Source organism: Mercenaria mercenaria, unplaced genomic scaffold, assembly GCF_021730395.1.
Source record: "Mercenaria mercenaria strain notata unplaced genomic scaffold, MADL_Memer_1 contig_2984, whole genome shotgun sequence".
Classification (NCBI taxonomy): Eukaryota; Metazoa; Mollusca; class Bivalvia; order Venerida; family Veneridae; genus Mercenaria; species Mercenaria mercenaria.
Window position 1 is genome coordinate 18209 of NW_026461081.1, and position 27241 is coordinate 45449.

General features: G+C 34.7%; 1 long non-coding RNA gene across 1 annotated transcript; it reads right to left on the bottom strand.

The window, feature by feature from the left end:
* Positions 1-5659: 5659 nt before the first annotated feature.
* LOC128552641 (uncharacterized) lies at positions 5660-14385 on the bottom strand. Its single transcript, XR_008369133.1, has 3 exons — positions 13758-14385; positions 8819-8885; positions 5660-7306 (listed from the first exon to the last, which is right to left on the bottom strand). It is a non-coding gene; the product is annotated as an uncharacterized LOC128552641 (long non-coding RNA).
* Between the last annotated feature and the right edge of the window lie 12856 nt (positions 14386-27241).

The following is a 27241-nucleotide window of genomic DNA, read 5'->3' on the forward strand; positions in this document are numbered from 1 at the left end:
AGTCCGCTTCTTGTAATGTCTCCTTCTAACAAAATAAAATAATACGCTATTTGAAAGTGTAGCATCATTCTAGCGTATTTCTTGTTATGAGCGATATTCATTTTTTTCTTTTATATAGCATCATTCCATAAGAAACGAGTAAAGCAAACGCGTTAAAATGTTTCAATATGTATCCTATATCGTTCATTAAACTGTAAATAGTAGACATTGCAACATGAATATTCATCAGACATTTTCCTTATATACCACATACTTCATCTATGTGAAAGAAATTGTTGTATGGAAGCTCAAATAGATAAAATTTATTTGTCGAGTGATTTGGAGACATCCGCAGCAAATTCTTCTGTCGGATCGTAATCAAGTAGTTTGTAGAATCTGGAATCACTAAGTTGACGATCGGGGTATTCGGGTATAGGACGTGCACAAATTGTATCAGGCCTTGATAAGAAGCTTTATTTCACAAGTTTTACGATGGATGTTTGGAAAGTTTCGGGACAAGTGCCTCTCAGTCCGTTCTTGATGCAGAAAAGCCAAAAGCCACATGATGCTAGGTTTTGAGAGTCCGGAGGATGTGGTATAGCTTTAAAACCTAGCCTAGCTAGTGTTGTCTTGGTAACGACAGACGTATGGAGTGTTGCGTTGTCATAGTGGACATAGAGTTTGCCAAGCTCCACCATCAAGAACGAATTGAGAGGCTCACGTGTCAACGATGTCGAATACCTACTAATGGTCGCGAGTGCATCAGGAGAATACCAACAGAAAACTTCAACATAATTATGCTTTAAATCTTAGGTTAAGTAAGTGAAGTACTCTGGGGAACATTTTGAGAACATTTGACATGCGTATTGTGTCCGACATTACGACATAGACTTTCTGCAATTATTGTAACATTTAGTTGCCTAACTCATGTTTGCCTAATGTAGGCATTTACCTAGAGCATTTTATTTTCAAGGGAAATAATTGTGGTCTGACTGTATTATTTTGAAAATCACATTTGAGATTTTTTATGTGCGCACCGGTACAGTTTTTGCGGGGAAGCGAAAGTTGCTGGAATTTTGTATTCTTCTAAAAACAAGGTAAGCTGACAGTCTTTGTTGAAATATATATCTGATAGCTGACACATAGGAGAATGTTTTGGTTTATATTCATCGTACAGACTTTTTGAAAATGAAGAGAAACAGGGGAATTCTGTAAATTTCTTCTTATATGCAAATGAGCTGAAAATGCATTGAAATGACTAGATCAGAAGTGTATGCCTTTCCAGTAAGTTTTTCCCTACCTTTGACGATAGTTATTAAAAAGTATAGATATCAACCTCTTTGCTGATATTAGGACCTAAAATGTTCAGCCTGTCAATAGCTGTGGAAAGTTGGGACTTCCTTTTTTTTGAAGATATAAATAGATTTAAATTATATTTAGACAAAAGATTTTTTCAGTATAACAGCACCGAGGGAACTCTTACATACAGTCAAATATTCTTGAAAATGCAAAGAAATATAATGCATTTTTCAAGTGCTTGCTGTTTCTTATCTTGTGCATACTTGATACCGGTCATTGTCAATGTCAACTATCATAATACTGACACTTGAAGTTTTTTTCTAAATTACCTCCCTTATATATACATTTTTCTTCATTTATTTTATTAATAATTACTTCCCTTTACTTTTTAGCAATAATTTTCAGATTGCATTTAATTAACTCCCTTTATTTAACATGAAAAATTCTCTTGTGTAATGATTATTTGTATATTTTACTTTCAGTGTCTGATACATGGAGTTGCAGCCTGTCTTTGGAAGCTGTTGAAATAACAAGAAAGAAGCTACACATTGACATAGTGGTACATTTTGTTATATATGAAGTTTATGATGGCATTCATGACATGATATCATTAAAGTGTACCATACCTTGATTTTCTGACAGTCATGTGTTATTACATTTGAACTGGGACTGTTTTATAATCAGGTTAATGATACTGTTTTTAATATATACAATAGTTGCAGGGTTTTTTTTTTATATTAATTGCAGCTTTATAAATTAGAACACTTCAGGTTCATGTTTATTAATGATTACAATTTTAAACATAAAATGAGTTATGATATATTTTATTAATTTTATTATATTTAGATTAAATTAATAAATGTAAAAAGTCTGTATTAAATGTACAGGTCATATTTTGTACAAAAATTAAGGGAAAAATGTTTGTATAATTTTCATTTTCAGTTTTGGTAGAGAGAAGTTTGAGTATGTACAGTTGTTTGACCTGTCTTACCCTGCGGTAGTCCCAGAAGACTGACATTCCTGACAAGATGTGAACCTTCTGGACTTTGTCAGCCTGGCATAAACATTTCTTTCCTGTAGCTTTGTGTATCCCTCAATTTACTAAGTACATATATCCATTAAAGATAATGTTTTAGATATGTTTTAGTAATAAATGTGTGATAGCTTTGTAATGTTAACACTGTAAAAATAGAACGAAAATTTACTTTGATAACAAACATTGAAATACAAATTTATCAGTATATTGTATCAGTCAGTAAAAACATGAAGTACATTAATTTTGTATCTTTATATTAAGAAAATGAAAACAATTATATTCAAATGCTTTGACACTGATTTTATGTTGATTACCTAGAAAGTGTGCGAATTACTGTTTTACAATATTACAGACCTTGAAGACAATGGTTAGTGCAGAAGGGACATATTAAAAGAAATGATAAAAATAACAGATATTAACAGTCATTCTCTGTAATGACTTAAACAGCTATATAGGGGGTTTGGCAGGCATGACCTTCGATTTTCCTAAAAATTTGCATATTGTCATTATTTGATGCATACTATATCAATCTACTTCTTTTTTAGTGATACGTGCTTCTGTTGCCATGGTAACAAACAGGTACATTCTATGCTAGGATTCCAGCATATTTTTGGCAAGAAATCCCACTTTTTAACCCTTGTTTATTTTTAGGAACAAACAGAAAAAAATAAAAATGGGATTATTGTGTTAAAATACATTGTTTTAAAAGAAAAAATGACCAGTCTGTATATAAATTAAACAGTTGTGATTGTCAAGCGAACACTCAGAATTGTGGGGTAGTCCTTGTATATGAAAAACATTGATTTTGCGTAATCTTTAACTAACTGCTGTTATTTCCTGCGGACACATTGGGAACAAAAAGCCTTAGTCTATGAAAGGAAAATACTTGTTGTTACAGAATATGAAATAAAAGTTCTGGGAATCTACTTCAAAAATGTTGTTACCATGGAAACAAAATATGCATATTTTCATTTTTTAAAAAAATTAAATAACGTTTGTCAAGACCATAACTTTGACATGCATGGAGCAATCTTGTTTATATTTGGCATGAATATTAACATCAGTGGAACAAAGTTTCATGCACAAACCCCGGGTTCCAATCTCAAAGGTCAAGGTCACAGTTGGAGGTCAAAGGTCATATCAGATCTTGTATGGCCCATAACTTTGGAATGTGTTGAGAAATCTTCTTTAAATTTGGTATGAATGTTAACTCAATGAGACGGAGTGTCAAGTGCAAATCCCAGGTTCCTATCTTAAAGGTCAAGGTCACAGTTAGGGGTCAAAGGTCGTTTTAGAGCTTGTCCAGGCCACAACTTTGATAAGTAAGTAGCAATTTTTTTTATCTTTGGCAAAAATGTTCATCTCTGTAGGACAGAGTGCAAACCTCAAGTCCCTATCTCTAATATCAAGGTCACACTTAGGGGGTCAAGGGTTATTTTAGAGCTTCCCCAGGCTTTTACTTTGCTATGCATAAAGCAATCTTTCTTTTTTTGCATAAATGAGTGTAGACCTTGAGCCGACATAGCTTACTTATGAGTTCTGGATGAGGTGACCATTTGACCGAAGTTTAATGAAAACTCTTCAATGGTTAATGAGATTCAGAGTTCAAACCTTTGACCTTGAGTTGTAACCTTGACCTTGAGCAGACATGGCTGGCCAGTGAGTTCTGCACATTGTCTTCATGAGGTGATTATTTGACCCAGGTTTCATGAAAACCCTTCTCAGGGTTTAGGAGATACAGAGCGGACACAAAATGGACGGCTCAAACCACTGACCTCGAGTTGTGACCTTGACCCTGAGCAGACATGGCTAACCCATAAGTTGTGCACATTATCTTGATGAGGTGATTGTTTGACTAAAGTTTCATGAAAATCCTTCAAGGGGTTAAGGAGATATAGAGCAGACATAAGTGTTATGGACGGAAGGACAGATTGACAGACACCATCCATATAACAACAACTGTGTTGGTGGATGAATAATTACAGAAGACATTTTAACTTTGATATATCATGCCAGATATCAAGGCTCTAGTTATTATTGATTCAGAGTGTATTAACACTGCAACAATTTTACATAATTTGTAAATTTACTATAAAGTAGCGCTTCCCTATATTCTTGTTGACCTGAAATAGTATATTATGTTTCAGTATACAAGAGGGCCATAATGGCCCTATATCGCTCAACTGTCATCATTGCACATAAGGACAAAAAGGTAAAACAATCATTATCAAGTTTAATCAAAAGAATCATGAGAAGATACAGTTGAAATTTTCTTAAAGGTACAGATATGTCAAAATACACTTATAAATTGGAGGTACCATCCATGTTGTACCACAGGAAAGTGGTCTCTGGTTTTCCCTATGGCCAATAATTAAAAGTTACTAAATAAGCTATTTATAGTAAAATAAAAGGGAAGTAATTAAAAAAAATGTAAGTGAACGAAAGAAGAATCTGCCAAATACAAGAGCTGACTGATGACAGCGTGCTCGACTATTCGAAGAATTTATTGAATAATGGGACCAGACACCTAGGCGGTAACATAATACGTCTCTTAGGGCGTATAAAAAGGAACTGAAATCTTATGGTGATACAAGATGTGTGCAAATTTGGTTAAAACCAAATCATAAATGAGGCTGCTATTGTGCAGACAAAGTCAAAATAGCTAATTCTGACCCTTGCAGGGGTCATAACTCTGGAACCCAAAATGGGATCTGGCCGGTTCAAGAAAAGAACCAAGATCTTAATATGGTGACACAAGTTTTTATGCAGTTTGATTAAATTCAAATCATAAACGAAGCTGCTATTGTGCAAACAAGGTCAAAATAGCTGATTCTGGCCCTATCAGGGGCCGTAACTCTGGAACCCATACTGGAATCTGGCAAGTTCAACAAAAGAATCAAGATCTTGCGGTGATACAAGTCGTGTGCAAGTTTGGTTAAAATCAAATCATAAATGAAGCTGCTATTGCGCAGACAAGGTCAAAATAGCTAATTTTGGCCCTTTCAGGGGCCATAACCCTGGAACCCATAATAAGATCTGGTCAGTTCCAGAAAGGAACCAAGATCTAATGGTGATACAAAATGTGTGCAAGTTTGGTTAAGATAAAATCATGAATGAAACCACTATCGTGCAGATAAGAAATTGTGGATGGACGAAGGGCAATCACAAAAGCTCACCCTGTCACTACGTGACAGGTGAGTTAATAAAACTAAACTATTATATGCAGTGTTATTCGGCTAGGCCCTTGTGAAATTATTCTGCTTGGGTATAACCCCTTCATAATGTTTCTATGTTAATGCTGATGTCACTTCAATGGAGCACCATGTATTTATCAAGAACCAGCGCTTCAAATTTGATAAAATATTTTACTTAGAAAACATGTTTTTAAACAAAATATCACAAAACACAACTTTCTTGATTAACTTCACAAAACACAACTTTCTTGATTAATTTACACATACCCTGAGCTAGTTATTTGCTGTACGCTTTCTCTTTCATTTGTGCCTTAATGGAACTATTCTGCAAGATGTATTAATGATATATGTCATTTATTATACGAATCAGATAGAAATATCCATCCCGAGGGCACCTGCACACTGGGCGGCAACTCTACAATCCTCGTTACCATGCACCCATGCTCAGGTGGCCGAGGGACGGATATTTCTATCTGAATTTTAAACACATGACTGAAGGTTTTTCTTGCTTGTCTTGTACATAAAAGTTTTATATTCTGACAGACTAGTTTCCATGCACACAGTATTTTACAAATAAAAAAATAGATAAAGCAAATAGAAATACTTTCTTTGTAGCACTCTTTCTTAAAGTTTGTAAAGTGCGAGAAATAGATGTCTGTGAGCAGAAGTGATGTCATGACCTTTCAGTGATGCACAATAATAAAGTTCTATTTTAGCTTTATCATTTGTAGTGTAACGTTGTGTTATCACCATAAAGTAACATCTTTTGAATCAAGAAATATACTACAAGGAACGTAGAGAAACTATCAATATATCTGACTTTTTCGAATTTTACATAAACGATATATGTGCATGAATCTTTAGTTGTCATTAACAGCACGAATTCATCTGGCATGGGGAATATCAGATGGGTTTTGCCAACATTGGAAACGCCAGTTCAATGTGCATGCATACCATTTCTGGTACTGACAAAGAATGTGACGACCTAACATTTGGTGCCATACACATTATACATGTGCAAAATAAACAGTTCCGTCATGTTTGATATAACTTTTACATACCAGATATGTTAGAATAGCAATAACTTCTAGCAAGACGTGTTTAAACACTATACAATCTGACTGTTAAATGTTATATGAAATAACTGCTCTTGCTTGACCTAAAACTCCCACTGTGAAAAAAACGAAGTAAAAAACGGTTTTGCTATAAATTATTTCTTAATTCTTCTGCTAACTTTAAATTGTCAGCCATGGAAGTAGTCATATTTTGTCTTTAGTGGGTGCTGTCAATTGAGACTTGAAAGAACTTTTTGACCGGATAGTTTCTTTCCATCTTCTTTAACATCCGAGTCATAATCTTCAACATCTGTTGTCTTTTCGAGTTGATGAAAACGAGAGAAGTAGGAGCTTTTATGTCTGGTAAACTTTCCCGACAGTCTCATTTCCTCCACTGCCACAAAGGGTTCGACTTTGTTCATGCCATTTTATCTGTGTTAAAATTCTTTCTCGAAGTTCTTTTGTTCGAAATTGAAGCTGATTCTACATTTTGTTTCTAAAATTACTCATTCTTACACAAGTGTAGTAATACAGTACTTTCAGCTATACTCTCATTATTGTTGAGCAAAGGCAGCATTTCCTTTGAGTGGAACATGTTGAATGAAGTATCGGCATATACATGCTTAGCCTTTTTATGTTCAAGTCATTTTGCTGAGTGTGGACAGCTTTTATTGTTGAAAAAGTCCTTGTGTAGTTGTCCTACAGACACTAGAATACAATGGTTGATAACTTCGCTACTGCTCCTGAAAATCAAATAAAATAAAATTAAATATAATTTATAAAAGGGAAACAACAGGTTTCCTAATTCCATTACATATACCACTTGAAGTTAATTTATAACAGGGCAGGGCCTCTTTTTACCCTAGAGGCATAATTTGAACATTCTTTGTAAAGTACCACTAGGCAATGCAACATACCAAAATTCAAAAGTCTAGGCCTTGCAGTTTCAGACAATTTGTTTTTCCTATTTAAGTCTATGTAAAACTTAGGACCCCCGGTACGGGGCCTCTTTTCACCCCAGGGGCATAATTTGAACAGTCTTGGTAGAGATCTACAAGGCAATGCTACATTCCAAATATTAAAGGGTCTAGGTCTTGAGGTTTCAGACAAGAAGATTTTTTATGTTGTTTCCTACAAGTCTATGTAAAACTTGGTACCCCCGGGACAGGGCCTCTTTTCACCCCAGGGGCATAACTTGAACAATTCTTATAGAGGACCTTTAGATGATGCCACATGCCAAATATTGAGGCCCTATGGTTTGTGTTTTTTGCCAAGAAGATTTTCAAAGTGTTCCCAATATAAGTCTATGTAAGCCATTTGACTCTCTCCCCAGGGTCTGGCCATATTTGACCCAAGGGGAATAATTTGAACAATCTTGGTACAGGACCACTAGATGATGCTACATATCAAACATAAAAGCCCTATGACCTGTAGTTTTTGACAAGATTTTCAAGTTTTTCCTTTTTGTTGGCATGGCAATTTCCAGAGTTCTATATGGAATTCAATTCTTTGAACAATTTTCAAAGAAGAACATCCAAGTAACATCCCGGTGAAGTTTTATCAAAACTAGGAGGAGATGTTATTTAAAGGAAAGTGTGGACGGAAGGGTAGAAGGATGCCAGATGGTGAGCGATCACAATAATCATCCTGAGCCTTTGAGTTCTAACAAGAACTGGTAAAAGGCAGCACTTTCAACTGTTTGAAATCCTTCCACACAATATCTGCTTACATACAAAAGCTTTACAAAAATTGTGTAAGTTTAAAAATGGGCAAACTTTGGTAAACTGTAAGCCAGAGAATGATGTGAAACCAAGTTCTGAATGGTCAATTCAAGGTGGCAAAGACTTATAAATGAAAAGTCTGAAAGTGTTAAGTACACCAGTTCATGAGAAACCTGCTTACATGCAAAACTTTCCACAAAATTTATACTTAGTGAAACCCGGGCGTTGACAAAATGTCAGCTTGAATTATAAAACCTGCCCTGTGAATCATTCTATGATAGCATTATTGTAACAATGATCCTAAATGCAGTCAAACAGTTTCTCAGAAACCTGGTAACATGTAATTTCTGCAGAATTTTAGTTAAAACTGAACACTAAAAGGGGCATAATTAAGGGGGTATGTGGCTGTGATGACAGAATACTAATTTAAAGGTACAATATGCAAAGTGATATGGTATTTCAGATAATGATAAGGACAAAATTTAAGCCAAGAAATTGTTGTTACACATGAGCATATATTGTATATAAATTTACCTTAATATATTGTAGTCTGTCATATGCAGAATCTCTATCAAAATTCTCCTACCATTTGGGGAAATGCCTGAATAAAAATGTTTTAAAATGTCATTGATCATGTTGATGTCTGTTATGTGTTTTGTTTAAATAATTTTACCACATCTAGGACACACATTTCTGTCATTTGACATGTATATTTCTGTGCATGCACATCAAGTCATATAACACAGTAACACAGGAAATCAGTATTGACTAATACAAGTAGATATGCGTATCTAATAGCATACTACGAAAAATGTATGTACACAGTGAAATACCGGTACTTCATTTTTTAAATGGTTATGATAATGAAAATACACATGTACTGTAGTAAACTTTCAGTAACTTTAACTAGAGCTGCTTTTGAAAAAAAAAGTGCATGTCTTCCACAATCATGCCTAGTCATCTGAATAGTATAAGTCAAACATGTGCCAAGACCTCAACTCTGCCTCATGACTGTGTACAAATGTGCCAATTTACATCTAATTCCCTGATTTCCCTCCTGTATGAAAAAGAAATGCTCCGGACAAAGTCATTCTTGTATCTGACCTTTGGCCTATAAGTGTGACCTTGACCTCAGGGACCTGGTTCTTGCGCATGACACTATGTTTCCTGATGGTGAACAATTGTGTCAAGTTACATTCAAATCCCTGCATGCATGAAGAAGAGATGATACAAAGTCTGTAAACGCCATCTGCCAGGCCACCCACCGGACAGCCCGCAAGCGCGACCTTGACATTAATCCTAGGACCTTGTTTTTGTACATGTCACTCGTCACATGATGGCGAACAACTGTCCCAAGTTACATCAAAATCCCTCTAGTCTATACATGAAGAAGTTATGTCCGTCTGCCCGACAGGCCCGCATTCCCATAATACATCCTGTTTTTTTTTAAATAGGTGTATAGAATTTTGACAAACTAGATATGTGTCCATGGGACACAAATGCCCCCACTACATCCCTTTAAAATGACCATTTTTTCCCAGGTCAGGGGCCAGAACTCCTACATGACTGAATGAATATGGATGTGAAAGCCCAGGTGCAGAACTGCACATGCTGACCAACATTCCTGTAAACTTTGGTGACTCTAGGTCAAATACTTTTGGAGCTATGCGCGACACAACATTAAAATGACCAATTTTTACTAAGTCAGGGGCCATAACTCCTACATGACTGGATGAATCTGGACGCGAAACCCCAGGTGCACAACTGCACATGCTAACCAACATTCCTGTAAACTTTGGTGACTCTAGGTCAAATACTTTTGGAGCTATGCGCGACACAACATTAAAATGACCAATTTTTTTACTAAGTCAGGGGCCATAACTCCTACAGGACTGGATGAATCCGGACGCGAAACCCCAGGTGCACAACTACACATGCTGACCAACATGCCTGTAAAGTTTTGTGACTACGTCAAATAGTTTCAGAGTTACGCGTGACACAACATTTTCGTAAGGACGGACGGACAAGAGCAAATCTATATGCCACTCCCCCCCCAAAAGTGGGGGCATAAAAATTGTAATGCTCCCATTGCTTTGTACACTTATTACTGTGTTGTTTACAGGGAATCTTACATACAATTTTATTTCTAAGACAGGAAATTGAATATTATACACTGTTTTCAAACATTAAATTATCCTGTTACAGTACTTCAATGACAATGGAGCTAAAATTTCATTTTTTTTTTGTCTAGGGGCATGGACCTTCTCTTTCCAGATGTTGTGTGTCATTTACATCATTCTTTAATCTTCTTGCAAACTGACAAATCAAATATTTAACCAATATTCACCTATTAAAACATGAATCTAAATTGTTCATGGATTGATAGTTATTTCCTTTTGAAACATAAATAACTGTCAAGACACAACATAAATATTGCAAATCCAACTGGCACAAAATACATAAGACACAATGATATCAAATTATGTTGTGACAGATCATTTAATCTTAATTATGTTTTCGCATATCTGGTGCTGGATATATTTGAAGAACAAATAACCAACAAAAAACTTTAAAATAAATAAAAAACATGGTCACACACAAAAAATGAAAATGTGTAATGTGTATATACTGTATATGTCAAAATCTAGGACATAACTTTAGCATCCTACAAAACAGGTCTGATTTGTAAAATGTAGGAGTCCAGGAACATATTTTTCATCTTGAAATCATAGTCAAACTAATTTGACGCAATCCTAGGAAGTATCGAGATAATTGTTTCATAAGGGCAATACCTCCACTTGTGTCAAACACTTTAAGACCCAAATAGTGGAGAAAATTCTGCTGAAATGTTCATCACAGCTGACATGCTACAAGCTATATGTTTAAATGCAAATATGTCAAAAGCTCGCCAAAGATTCAAACAAAACTTACTTGTAGCAAAAGGAAATTAAATTCCTGATAAAATTATTTATATTGCTTTAAGTAAAATTTATCAAATGATTTCCAAAATTACGAAATTATTCGGTGATCTAAACCAATGCAATGAATGTAGGTATGTACTGTACATGATTATTGTTTACCACATCAGTCTGACATCTACACAGCATAACGTTATTGTTTACCACATCAGTCAGGCCAGCATTTTTTAATTTTCTGGTTTACGGGAGCGCCGACCCTATTTTTTGACAAAACAAAATAAAAATAAAAGTCATTTTCAGTACTTTTATTTTCATTTTACCCGCCGACCGTCCATAATTGCTGCTGCCAAAAATAAAAGTTTAACTGTATGGTAGAGGTTTTTAATCTAGATCGGTAGACGCATGAAAAATGGCGGCCTGCATAAATGTAAATTGTGTGAAATTAAATTGGAAAAATGTACAAGTTTACAGACAATAATCTTTGGAATGAGTTGGCAGAGATAACAAGTGTTGTAAAGAAATTGGATCTGAGTAGAAATTACGGCACCTAAAGCTCAACATTAGGAGTAATCACCTACGAAAAATGGCCTTCACTATCAGTATCAAAGCTGTCCAGATGTTGAAAAATCTGGCGTATCACATGTACAAGATTTGTTGTCTGTATATTATAATTGGACAACGATCGAATTCATGTGGGACTGTCAGAAAAATACAACAATTGATAAAAAGGAAACAAAAACCAAAGAAATGGGAAAACGGAAGAGCAAAAGTGAGTATCAACTTGCTAAACATATTTTTTTTTACTTTGAAGTCTTGAGGGTTAGAGAAGAAAAACTAACTAATACCACAATTTTCAGTAGAGCTGTTCAAAACAAAGTGCAATTTCAATGTAAAATGACATGTCCCTGCAAATGCTTGACAATGATACATGTGATAAAAGATTCAAGCTAGTCAAAATAATTGGACCGTCAGATTAACGGTTGTTTAATATTTGTGACGGGCAATCTAATCCAGTGGAGATATTGGCCATATATAAAAGATTATCTCAATATTTCCTAGGATCAAGTTCTAGCCAGGTACTATAACTCAAAAGATAATTATGAAACATGAAACTCCGAGCAATATATTGTCATGTTCACTTAATAAGTATACCAACAAAATCTGTAAGAAGACCCTTTGAAAGTATGTTTGGGACAAACATTCAGACACTATATGCCACATGTGCCTTTGACACTGAGGAACATATAATGACATACCCAGTAATAAATGTTATTTCGGACTCATAACTTATTATTTCCAAATCCCATCTCAGTGAAGGGTCTTATAAATCTCCGATAATGTTGTCTGAACATCGGCCGATAAGGTTGTTATTTTGTACACATTTGAGCTGAACCAAAATTCAGATTGTTTTGGCTTGTCGTACAATATTGGTGGCACTGACAGTCAGCAAAATATAAAACAATATTCAAGCCACTGAAACTTAACCAAAGCAATTTAATTTTAAAGCCAGTGTCACTGAGTGTGCATAATATTTATCAATTCATAATTTTTCATTTCTAGTATGACAATGCCTGTCTTTTAAGACTCCATCTCCAGCCAATCAATATGCATATATGCAGGATGCAGACCTAAAGTAGTCATTGCATATCCCCATTTTAAAGCAGTTTTTATTCATGTTTAAATAATAAACATTATGCAGTGGTCTTATGATATGATAATGTCAACAGTGGTATATGTATATTTAATAATGAAAAATGTTTCCACAAGTCTATTTTTACTTCAAAATAGATACATACAAAAACACAAATAGTGCATATCCTTGGTGACTTTGAAAATGGCATTATTCATACAAGCTACACATAAAGAAAACAACAGTATACTGAGATGATGAGATATAAACCAGTTCAGAATAGGTCATTTGTGAGTGTGTATGCAATTTAAGCTTGCAAGCTTTCTTTTTCTGTGGTTTACAAAAAATAAAAAAATTGTATCCTTTTGGATGTTTTATTTTTATTTATTTGGTCGACTGCTCAAAATTGGGACTTTTATTTTTATTTTTATTTGTCCCCCCCGACCCTAATTTTTTGAAAAATCTCCCGTAAACCAGAAAATAAAAAAAAGTTGGCCTCATCTACACAGCATAACGTGCAAGCGATAAAACCAATAACATTACACGACTGTGTATTGTGATATATCTGCCATTATTTTGGTCTTTCAGAGTATTGACAGTTTCACAGCTAAAAAAATCTAGCTTCAGCTGTTAATGTTACTGATCTCTAACGGATGTGACTATTAGAATATAAAAATGGCGTCAGTTAAGTTATGGTAGCCAGAACTAACGTTTTGACTTCCCTGTCACAAATTTATATACCAATCTGATCATCAAATTATTTTGACTACATGTAATACTAAGCTTAAAATACTGTTGTAAGGTATTTCTGGTATTTCCTATGAACAAATCATAGAGTCTGAATACAAACTAAAGTAGATACATGAAAATTGTCATATCACAAACACTGATAAAACATGTTAAAACTTATTTACGAGTACCTTACCTGTGCCTGTGGAAAATAAACGGTAACTTCGATTGCTGAAATAATTGTCAACAAATTTTCTCCAGAGATCTGTCGCTCATATTTTTCCGTAGTCCCTGAATGTGTATTCAGAATAACACACGTTGTTTTAAATGTTTAACACACTGTCACTGTGTAACACCGTTTAACTTTCAGTTTCAATTCACGTAAACAAAAACAACAGGTTTCGAGTACGAATTAAGATCAATGCAACCTGAATCTGATAAATATACACAAAGTTCGTCTTCTGCAATCATTTATTATGATTCCTAACGATAAACCATTGATATAACACGACAATGACACTAAAAACTCGTGGCAAAGATAGCTCTCCGCCATAATTTTTTTTTAATGTTGCCTATATCTCCTCTGTGAAGATCATCAAAGGGGGATAAATCATGTAGGAGAAAAGGGAAATAAGCTTTATATTAAATCGTGTTTATGGGGAAACTAGATAGATTCCCAAATATGTTATTGATATTTATATAAGTTCAATTTTCTGCCAATTTATCCCAGTATATCAATTTATGCAAACCAGATGCATATTCAAATAACATTTACCAAAAGTAAGCACCTTTTAAACACTTTTTTGTTACATTTAAGGGCCTTAATGATGCCTTATAAATCGTTTTAGCTGGTATCGTGAATGTTGAGTGAATGCTGAACATGAGTTAAACTATTTTGATGCATATCAATATAAAAAATAAAGATGTTAAATGATATTATGGATAAAAATCAAATTACTGTACCAAGCGTCCGAGTATGGCAGGATTTTGTAACTTTCTTAAAAATACAGTTCGTTTCTATGGCAACCAGTTATCAAATTGAGGTTATAAATGTTTTTTATTTATTACATCTATCCCATCATTGTATGGCAGGAGTTCGAAGAAAATGCTTGACTATGCGTGGCACAATTTTCTCAATGGTTACAGAGAATGACTGTTAATAAGGTAAACCATTGTGATAAAAATACATGGCCTGGGTGCTGCACATCAAAAGGCAACATTTAAATTTTTTTAAACTGATGTATAAAATATGAACTTGGCAAAAACATGTGGATCTTTCTGCAGTAACACAGTAGCATCTGGATATATATAAGTAAAACACATAACTATTGCGTATGGGATGTGCAACAGTAGAAAAGTGCCGGAAATTGTTAACAATAAAATTGTCATTTTTTTGTTTTCATTTACCTTTCTGTCTATTGTTTCATTTATTAGCTATTTAATTAGGACTGGAAAGAAATGTTTATGTAAATATTGTGAAAATCAAGAATAATCCACAGGCTACATGGTTACATTCGTTTCTCGGATATGTGTTCTAATACAGCAGACTGGTATTTAAGTTTTCATAGTGTCTGTACACATGGCTAAAATATTTTCAAAGATGGATGGACTATCATTTGTTTATTGTGTTATACGTTACGGTTTAATCAACAACACTCCCCCCTGTTTTATTTTCTATAGAAACTAAAAAATATAAATAGTAATGTCAACTGTTATTACCCATAAAACTGGAAACTAAAAATAAATAATAGCACAGTCTGTACTAAGATAAACTAAATTTTATAAAACAACACTCCCCCTGTTTTATTTTCACGAGAAACTAAACAATATATGTGGAGCAAATTCAACTGTTACTAACCATTGAAGTAGAAACTAAAATTAAAGAACTGCACAGTCTGCACTTAAAAGAAACTAAATTTTATAGACCAACACTTCTCCCTGTTTTATTTTCAAGTGAAACTAAAAAAAATGTAGATAAAAATTTCAACTTTTATTGCCCATACAACTGGGAACTTAAATTAAAGATAAGCACAGTCTTCATAAAAAGAAACTAAACAATATAGATAGAATCTTTACTTTATTAAAAGAATCTTTACTTTATTAAAATATTCCATTATCCTTTGTTTGTGTCTTCTCCTTAGTCAGTGTTGTCTGTTGTGCTGATTGCATTTTGAATGTGTGGCATTAGAGTGCCGAGTGTTTCAGCTGAGTAAAACATGTTTAAGGCACCACTACATTTTCACAAGGAATGTATAATGTCATCTATTCTTGGTTTTTTTCAGCACACGCTGAACCGAAAGATAGTAGTGCTGGCTAAGGATGCATGACACCTTATTTTACTTTATTTTCGTTTCCTATTAAATTAATACCTTAAAAAATATATAAAACTCACTACCTTAGGACTGCTACTTTAAATATTAATTTCAATACCTTAAAATGTATGCAGATCGCTGTCTGTAAACTGCCATCTTTAACATTCTTGAATATTATAGTGAATACTGAATTGATAGAACTGTTAATTCTGAATTAATTTTGTATTATAACATTATCGGATTGTGGTGGTACTTGATGCTTTAGAGTGGTAGTGCTGAACTATTATATTTACTTCATTTGAACATTCGGATGCGGTGACTTTGTGTTTACATTTAAATTTGGAATACTTTTCTGCGTGCCAGTTCATTCATTTCATTATTACGGCTTGATGTTACAAGATTCATGAATAAAGGGTGAGGGTCCCTGTCTATAAGGGCCACGCCAACCTAACAAATACAGACATTATTATATTACTGAAAAATGCACATCATACAAATAAGCGTAAACCGCACATGTCTTTCGATTGAAGCTTACCTAAAATTTTTATTCAGATTCTATTCAGATAACGTCAAGGTAAAATAAATAAACAAATTCAGTGCATTTATATCCCCCACCAAATACATGTTAGTTGTTTTGTGAATGAGGATACTATAATTTGAAATATATTTAATTTCCAGAATATACACAAGTACATGTACAAAAGTATCATGCAGCAAGTAACTGGTTTCTACATTTTATAATATCAAAGGTGAAACTCTTCTCTATAGTGATCAGTTGAGCATCCTTCAATGTGAGACTAAGTCATGTAAACTTCTGAATTGAAAAGCAAAGGGCAATAACTCTGCAGTTACTGTAGAGAACATGATGTGCAATACACCATACATCACTGCCCTATCGTATCTATATTTGTATAAAGTTCCATGAAGATCTATCAATGGATTACTTTGCTGTGTGGGAATTTATGGATTGTAATATGATTAAAGGGAAAATAACACCGGTTAATAAAATGATCCTGACGAAAATGCACGTCCACAATCGCCTAATAGTGATCTGTATTTGTGTAAAGTTACAGAAAGATTCATCAATAGGTTACTTAGATACAGTAAAGAAATCCCTATTTATGAAATCAGGTTGGGGGGGGGGGGGGGGGGGGTGAGTTATAACTAGGTCAAATGAATAATACATGTGGGGAAAGGCTATGTGCTAATTTATCATGATGTGAATTTTGGCGATGCTAAGGACATTTTGAATATAAACATTCTCATTTCTCTAATAGTAAAGGCCATTTATGACCAAAATGCCAAATAAAGGAAAAAACTCGCAAAGAATTGATTTTTTGTATAAGTATTATACAAGATGTATGCAACATCATATAAAAAGTATAGAAAAGTATCATGATGCAAAATGTCTATTTTTGGGGTTAAAATGTTTAAAATATTAATGAAACTGTGGATTTCTGGAATCGGCTCATAACAACAGATTTATGCATCTAAGGAGGTCCAACTTTGGCACTACATTATAATACTATATTGTGCAAAATGTAAACTAATTAGAAATTTAGAAGAAAACAAAATGGCGTCCTAAATCCAATATGGCCACCATAAAACGACATTTAAACCAGAATTGTCGTCGATTTTATGTCAAATTGTCTCATATCATTGCTTTTACATATAATAAGCTAGTTATTGTTAGTAACAGTATGCAGTTGACCTAAGATGAATAACATACTGCCAGCAGATTCAATACGGGGCAATAGTGAAGTATACAGATAAAACTGCCGAGTCATTCGGCAGTAGAAATTGTCGTAAAGCAGCGATAACTTCCTTATTTGTTAACAAAATATATGAGGATGGGTACTTTTCTTTCTTAGTAAGATCATTTCCAATCTGATAATCATGGTTTTGGGGAAAAGGTGTTTTCAGTTAATTTTCTTTTTCATTAAAAAGGAAAATGGGGCACGAAAAATATGGTAGATTCAAAAAGTCCTCAGCCTTTTTTTGCCTCCCTTTTTTTTTGCTCTGTAGAGCTATTTTCCTTAGATTTTGCATTTATTTTTCTGAAATGACATGAAAGATCTATGCTTGACATGTAGGTAGCATTTTCACAAAGAAATAATAACATGACAGAATTTGCCATGGAAACTTATATCATACACCACCACTGCAATCTGGGGTCTCATTTTCAGCTGATTTTGCAATTTGTGTGTTTGACTAAAAATATTTTTCTTGCATCAAACATAACCCCCACTTTTCTTTTGATATTTATTCCGCACTGATAATATTCTTCAAGAAAATGTAAGTTACAGACATTCTAAATTCGTCCTGATGTGTGCTGCAGCCATTGGAAATATGTCAATTTTGTATAGTATAAAGACGAACAGCTATTTAGTTTGTTATAACCTTTGAACGACTTGGGTTAATAACAGTCATAGCTTGATCTCAGCATCACACATTATGTTAAATACAATCATATAGTAAAAGAGAACCAAATATTTGTTAGATCAAGTACTCATGTATTCAATGTAAAATATGTTCGAATTTGGACCAACCAGAAACAAGTTCCATTAATAGCACCAGTCAAAGCACACCTGTGCTAGGGTATAGATAAGAAGATGAATTACAATGAAGTCGTTTTGTATCCACACATCAAGGAATCAACTTATAATTTATCTCGGTAGCTTGAAAAAAGAGTTGTTGCAGCTACACTGTCAGGGCAGATAAATTATATACAAGAAACGCGGCAATGCCACGAAACCAGGTTTTCAACACTTTTCATAAGAATAAACAAGAGTGCCAGAATGTCACAATATACGCCCGTCACAGCAAATTTCTTACTCTAGCACCTGTATTTGCAGATGTAATTTTAATTTTGTGGTTGTTTAGTAATCATTGTAATTCTTTTGTTTTTCTAAGTCCACAAAAAAACTCCTTACCAGGTAGAGATACCTTAAAATACACCTAAAATTAGAAAGTAACAACTATGTTGTACCACAGAAAAGTGGTCTTGGTTTTTCCCTACGGTCAATTATAAAAAAAGTTACAATATAAGTTATTTATAGTAACAACTAAGGGAAGTTAATCTTAAAATAAAAAAAAGTCCACACAGAAATCCTTACCAGGTAGAGATTGGTCAAAATACACGTCAAAATTGGATGTAACATGCATGTTGTACTACAGAAAAGTGGTCTCGATTTTTCCCTACGTCTAGTAATGAAAAAGTTACAATATAAGCTATTTATAGTAACAACTAAGGGAAGTAATTCTAAAGAAGGGAACTGCGCAAGACACTTCGTCTCATGATGGTGTATAATTGTGCCCAGTTTCATCAAAATCCCTCTATGCATGAAGAAGATATGCTCCGGACAAAGTTTTCATTCTTGTATCCTTTGACCTCTAAGTGTGACCTTGACCTTAGACCTAGGGACCTGGTTCTTGCGCATGACACTCCGTCTCATGATGGTGAACAATTGTGCCAACTTTCATCAAAATCCCTCCATGCATGTAGAAGATATGCTAACCCTAACCCTAACCCTATTTTTAGTAACAATGACCTTAACCTTGATCCCAGAAACCCCAAAATCAATCCCAAGCTACAGCTTTATATAAGTTTTCTATACACCAAGTTTCATCATGATAGCTCATTCCTAAGTTAAGTTATTGACCGGAAACCCTTTTTCTATTTTAAGTAACAGTGACTTTGACCTTGACCCCAGAAACTCCAAAATCAATCCCAGCCTTTGTCTTGATATAAGCTACAAACATACCAAGTTTTATTCAAATATCTTTACCGAAACAAAAGTTATTGACCGGAAACCCTTTTTCTATTTAAAGTAACAGTGACCTTGACCTTGACCCCAGAAACCCCAAAATCAATCCCAGCCTTTGTCTTGATATAAGCTACATACATACCAAGTTTTATTCAAATATCTTTACCGAAACAAAAGTTATTGACCGGAAACACCAGTTTGACGCCGCCGCCGCCCGCCCGCCCGACCGACATCTACCCCAATCTAATAACTCAGGTTTTCGGTGAAAACCTGGTTAAAAATAGACGTTTGAGACTAAAGAATAGTTGCAGTATTGTAACTAAGTTTCGAGCGTAAAGGCCAGCGCATAGAAATTAAACCTTTACGGGATAGATGATAGCAAATACAGGCTGATCATCAGAAATCTGAGACGGAGACGTTTGGCTTGGTAATCTTCTGAGTCAGTAAGAGAACGAGGTTCAACGTTATCGGCGAAGTACAGCCGAGGCCTTAGGGTCATTTTAATGCTATATTTTATAGCATATAAGTGCTGAGCATCAAGGAGTTAGGGCAATTATACTGAGTTGCAGCTTCATGTAAGAGAACACCGGCTGAACATCTATGCGAAAGGACACTCATATGTAGTCGATTCAAATACATTGGCTGACAGGAACTTCAAAAAAAAGTCAAGCACAGTATTGCCAGCCTATAGGAGTTTGAGCTGATTATCATTAGTTGAAGATTATTAGTTTGAAACATTGAGTGATTCGCCTGATCCCTGAAATCATTACAGTCATGAATCATTTAGGCGAGGTAGCCAGAGAAAAAATATTTATAAGGTACTGTATATGGTCTCACATAGAACAGCCACCATAGCCATTAGGCCCGTTACTTGTTCAAGATTCTAAAGGCGTAAGCATTTTCATGTGTAATATAACTCGTATCCTGATATTTACATATGGTATGTGGAAGTGTTGTTATGATATAGATTTCTATGCTATTGTGAATCGTACTTTAGTAAAATGTATTCAGTTAATGTTTTGTTAAAGGTTATGACACGCTTAATAGCTGTTCTTTTTTTATTCTTTATAAAATTCACATATTCCCAATGACTGCAGCGCACGTCAGGACCTATTTTAAATGTCTGTAACTTATATTTTCTTGCAGAATATTGTCAATACTGAATAAAATGAAAAAGAAAAGCAGGGGTCATGCTTGATGCAGAAAAAATATTTTCAGTCAAACACACAAACTGCAAAATTAGCTAAACAATGAGATCCTTATAGTGGTAGTGTCACAACATAATTTTCAATCAGTTATCATAACTGTAGCCTACTTTTGCCCTGTTTTGTCATTTTCTACTGTGATCTGCTACACTGTCAGGGCAAATTACACATTTAAACTGTAAAATATGTTCAACTGTACCTCTAACTACTACAAATTAGCAATCGTTAGGATACCAAAGTGCAATTTTGAGAAAAAATACTGTGCATACACACAAATACATTGAAAATGTGGCCTTTTTGTGTTTATCAATATTTAAAACAAAATTGCAATAAATTTGTCATCTTCTACCAAATTCTAGCCAAAGTAAACCTTTCCCATCCTCATCTGGCCAGATTTCAATTTTTACCAATGTACCCTTGTATGTTACAGCACACTAAATAGCTGTTCTTCGTTATTCTATATAAAATTGTCATATTTCCAATGGCTGCAGCACACATCGGGACCTACTTTAAATGTCTGTATCTTACATTCTCTTGACGAATTTTGTCAGTGCTGAATAAAAATCAGAAAAAAAGGGGGTCATGTTTGATGCAAGAAAAATATTTTCAATCAAACCATTTTTAGCCCCATTTTCTTATTCGGGGTCTGTATTGTCTAAATGACCCTATGGCGGCCATTTTGGAATTGAGAAGCCATCTTGAATTTGTTTAAGACTGAAGTTTGTGTGTTTTGAAATAAAATGTGTGTATGATGCTGGTCATTTTCCACACTATTTGAACTTTGTGAAATACTTAAACGGGTTTCCTGTGTAATGAGAATTTAATGGCGGTCATCTTGAATTTTGGTGGCCATCTTGGATTTTTTTAAAGTAGTCATGAGCTTATTTTTTTGTGTTATAACTGCCTACTACCATGCAAAATTTCGATTTCTTAATAAAAATATTGACATCATTATGGGCCGATTCCAGAAATTCACAGTTTCAATTATATTTTTAAACTTTTTACCCCAAAAAATGCATTTTGCACCATGATAACATTACATACATATTGTATAATGCCTTCACCAAAAATCAATTCTTTGCGGGTTTTTTCCCCTTTTTTCATAAATGGCCTTTACTATAACATATGAGGGAGAAAACTCTAATTTCTAACAGTAACTGCAGAGTTATTGCCCTTTGCTTTTCAATTCATAAGTTTACATGACTTAGTCACACATATCTGAATAGAATCTGAATAAAAATTCAAGGTAAGCTTCAATCGAAAGACATGTGCGGTTTACGCTTATTTGTATGATGTGCATTTTTCAGTAATATAATAATGTCTGTGGAAAGATCCTTTGGAAGCAAGAACGCATCCAAGCAACACAATAACAGACTCGGTTTGATTAAGTCTATCAACGTGCGGTAATGAAATGTGCAACACCACGTACGGTTATTAGCACCAGTTTATGCGTAATTCTAACATGACTAAATGGAGGGAAATAGATGAACACAAAAGAGCGAAAAACATACTTATTTTACATACTTACCATTGAAGCGCACTAGAAACCGCCTAGCAGAACACGTATATAGTAAGACATTTTTGTATTTAAAATCTTATTTACTCATTACTTATTCACTTCTTACAGGCCAGTATGGGATGTAATTGGATAACTGCAGCAAGTCTTATACTGCTGCTATTGGCATCTTTTATGGCAAAAATGACGGCAACTTCGCCAACAATAACAAGACAAAATCAAACGACAGCAATGGTAAAAACTCCAATTCCCACAGAATCAACAACTTCTCAACATACGAGAGATGGCATGATTACTACAAATGATAAAGGAGTCACAAAATTCAATTTTGGTACCAACTACAAAATACAGAGTACTACTGAGAAAGACAAACATTATTTGTCCCAAATTTCTAATTGTACATTCTCTGGGCATTCTACTGCGGACGTTAATTGTTCTTCTGGAACAACATCTTCTAGTACTGAACTGGACGAAAAATACCCTGAAAGAAAAGTAACCTACAGAGATTTTAAAGAATATAAATATTACAAAAATCTGTATCTGGTCGCACCATATATAGCAAACCTCCCCGGTTTTATCACAAATTCTCTTAATAAGTACTATTCTCGTAGCTTTGAACATTAAGCCTTTATACACTATAGAGATATATATTATTGTTCTAGGGTGTGCAGACTTACTAACCGCGACATCTAAATTCACATTAAGAATGGTAGAAAAAGTATGTTGAAACTAGCTCGGCGACTTGCAAAACTTTGTGGTATATTGTTACTGTAGGCCAGGTATATTCAAATTTTATTTTAGTTTCCTGGACGATAGAGCGATTTATCGCAGTTATGTTCCCAATTAAACTAGCGTCATGGTGTTCAATTAGAAATACCAAAATAACAGCTAGTTTACTGTTGATATTGTGTTTGGTACTCACGGTACCATATATCACGGAAACAGACGTAATTAATGTTTGGAATGGCCGTGTAATAGTGACCACTTGTATTTTTTCAAACCTTTTGAACGCAGTCTGGTTCCACATAGAATCTATTTATTACATCTACCTGCCAATGATATTCGTGTGCGCTTGCAATTTAACAATTCTCTGCAGACAAAGTGCTATGTCGAAAGCTCGAATAAGTATGGCTAGTATTCAAGAAACAATAGACAGAAAGGTAAATGAAAACAAAAAAATGACAATTTTATTGTTAACAATTTCCGGCACTTTTCTATTGTCGCACATCCCATACGCTATAGTTATGTGTTTCAGTTATATTTATTCAGATGGTACTGTGTTACTGCAGATCCACATGTTTTTGCCAAGTTTATATTTATACGGCAGTTGGCTATACGGTAACAGAATTTCAAAATTCGATAAATTTTTTTCTTTATTGCATATCCGGAACTAAATTTCGGTTAACACTTAAAAAGTTGATCTGTCAGCGCATTGTAACCGAAAGGACGGAGTTGACGCAAGCATCTGCGTCTCGATCAACAACATTTTAGAGTTTCAATCTTTGTCTTTAAGTAAAAGAAGAGTTGCAGTAAATGCGACAATAGTAAAGTCAGTGTTAAGTCTACGTAGTTGTATGATTTTGTAACAAATTGAAAGGAAGTCTTATTGAATCTGTACTTTGCATGATAGGTTGTCACATGTAACAAGTGTGTGAGGTTTCAATTCATTCTAACTATCGGAGGATGGAGATACCAAAAGATAATAGGTAAGGGTAGATTTCTCGGAAGCACAGAGCACCAAAAACACAGCCCCAGAGCCACGCATTTACATAGTAGGCCCACAACAAAAAGAAGCTGTAATGGAAAAATATTTTAGACGGGTTGCTTCAAACATCCAACAAGTACATATTAATATAAGTTAAATATTGATAAAGGGGAAGGAAGTGGTAAGGGGCGAAATGGGGTCGGGGTCGGGGGAGGAATCCGAAGGGGAAAGTTGAACAAGGACGAATATACAAGGGAATGTCACTACAACGTAAATCACAATAGCGCAGACACTCATGTACCAAATATAAACACACAACGACTATCAACCGAATATTATAGAAAAACGAACAAGCAACACATAAGAAAACAGTAGGGCACCGTTATAGACTCACAAGCATACAAACGCACCCACACAAGTAGGAAAAAACAATCAAGAACCGTCTTGGGATTCGGCTGCCAAAACAAAGAGGAGCCACGAAAACTTACTAAAAGTAAAGGGGGAGGGGATGCAAAAAGTAGCGTAAATGCACGGGAAAGGAGAGGGCAAAAGGGGGAGTGGGGCGGAGGAAAAACGCTTACAACAAACAAGAAAACATACGCAACACACAATACAAGACAGACAAAACAACCTGTTGAAAATAGGGGCACCGCCTTGGAACGGTCAGTAACCTAATAAAGGAAACTGAGGGTTTAAACGCGTTTAGGGCATGCCAACCTCGCACGCACTTACCATATTTATTTTCAACAAGTTAAACAACACAATGTAAATAAAATCCCCGCTGAGAAAGGCTCTAAAGGTTCTTGATGGACCAAAACAGATTAACACCAGAGTTCTCATAAACCTTGGAGCAGTACTTCTGTACGTGGTCTTTATTTGTAGTAAGACAGGAAGTCAAAAGTACAGAAATGTTTTTGTAGTGCATAAGGTTGAATTTGCAATGAATCGAGCTTTATATGGAGTTTTGTGAAGTTTAGGGATCCAGTAAAGAGTAGGGAGCTTCATTTGACTGTCGTCAAGTGCGACATTAAAATTTATACAATAATTTGCATGACTTTTTGCAATAGTTTCCTCATCTAGTTGTGATAGCTGGTAAGTTTTTGTATTTTTCAGTTCATTTTGTAATACTTCTGTGTAATAAATGCGTCAGAAGCTTTGTCTGCAGGAGTGAAAACAAAATTCGTATGTACCTTGGATAAAGCTTTCTTTAAACTTCGAAGTGAAAACTTGGGTTTAGGAGGTAAAAAGGAAGGATTTGATTCATAAAATTTAACTCGAGTTTTAATGATTTTAAATATATTCTTTTTTTTCATTCATTGAGAGCGTTCTGATCTGCATTTTCCTTCCGACACCATTTTTTAATATAGTCATCAATAGACTGAGTTATTTCAGAGAGACATTTTTCAAAGTTAATGGACGAGGGAATTCTATATTTTGGACCTTTCGAAAAAATATTTCTGATTCCTTTATCATTAAAAATCTTAAAATTACCCGTTACGACATGGTCAGCTGGTTGGTAACAGTATTTAGATTCTTTACAGTTACAACTATTAGACATTTACGAATTAAGTCTACGTGGACTGTGAACACCTAAGACGATCGATTTTTCAAGGGGACCGTCTCATCATGATAATTTTTATTTATGTGTGGTAGGAAAACATTCCAATAATGATGGTAAGGTCTTGCTTATTATGTTACCGCACAGGATAAGATTTGGATTTGTCTGTCCGTCTGTCTGTTCGCCAGAGAGGTGTTTTGTTATGCATATCGCAAAAAGTATTTGATCTAGCGTCATAACATTTTCCCGAAAGGTTCTTCAATATTATAAGTTGCGCATCTGCAACAAAGTTGAAAAGATGAGCTTATCTGTTCGCAATGTATCCGTATTCCATCGTCGTCGTCGTCGTCCGAAATGAAAATAAATCTTAACTGGGTTAGCTGGGATCAAAATGTAGGTCAGCAGGTAAAACATTGTGAACACTGTAGAAAACGTAATATATTGCGTCTCCATTCCTTTGTTGTTATTATACGCCCGAAGGAACGTATTTTGGTGTTCGTCTGACCGTCTGTCTGTCTGTGTGTCCGTCTTAGGGGTCAAAGGTCATATAACTTTGTTTCGAGTGCGATGTGTAACTCTTAAACTGCTTGAAGGATTTAAAATAAACTTGGCACAAATGTTCACCACATTGAGACGACGTGCAGAGCACATAGCTCTCTTCAAGGTAAAGGTCACACTTAGAGGTTAAAGGTCACATGACTTTGTTTTGTGTTTATGTTGCTTTGCATTGCGTTGCTCTTGTTTTTATTTGGCAGATTCTTTTTTTGTTGAATTACCTACCTTTTACGTTATTAGAAATAGGTTATTTTGTAACTTTTTTATTATTAGCCGTAGGTAAAAACCGAGACCACTTTTCTTTGGTACAACATGGATGGTACCTGCAAAGTTAAGGTGTATTTTGACACATCTGTACCTGTTAATAATTTTAGTGGACTAAGAGTTTTTCGGGGAATTTCTTGCCTTTGTTGTCATTTTCCTTAGGACTTCAACAGTAAAGTTCTTTAAATTTTGCTCCCATCCTCTGATATTTGACTTTATCAAAACCATTGGGAGCCTCCGTGGCCGAGTGGTTAAGGTTGCTGACTTCAAATCACTTGCCCCTCATCGATGTGGGTTCGAGCCTCACTCGGGGCGTTGAATTCTTCATGTGAGGAATCCATCCAGCTGGCTTACGGAAGGTCGGTGGTTCTACCCAGGTGCCCGCTCGTGATGAAATAATGCACGGAGGGGCACCTGGGGTCTTCCCCCATCATTAAAGCTGGAAAGTCGCAATATGACCTATCATGTGTCGGTGCGACGTTAAATTAAAAAAAAATATATCAAAAACTTTTACCGAAGTTTCTAAGTTAAAAAGGGACATAACTCTGTCAAAATTCAAATCACAGTTATGAGGATTGTTTTTCCTGGTGTAGACTTCGAAAGTAAATAACTATTTTAAGTTTAAAGTCAATAGCTTTGATAGTAACAGAGACATTTGACTTTATCAAAAACTTTTACCAAAAATTCTAATTTAAAAGGGGACATTATTCTGTCAAAAGTCAAATCAGAGTTATAGGGATTGTTTCTCCCGGTGTAGACTTTGATAGTAAATAAGTATTTTAAGTTTAGGTCAATAGC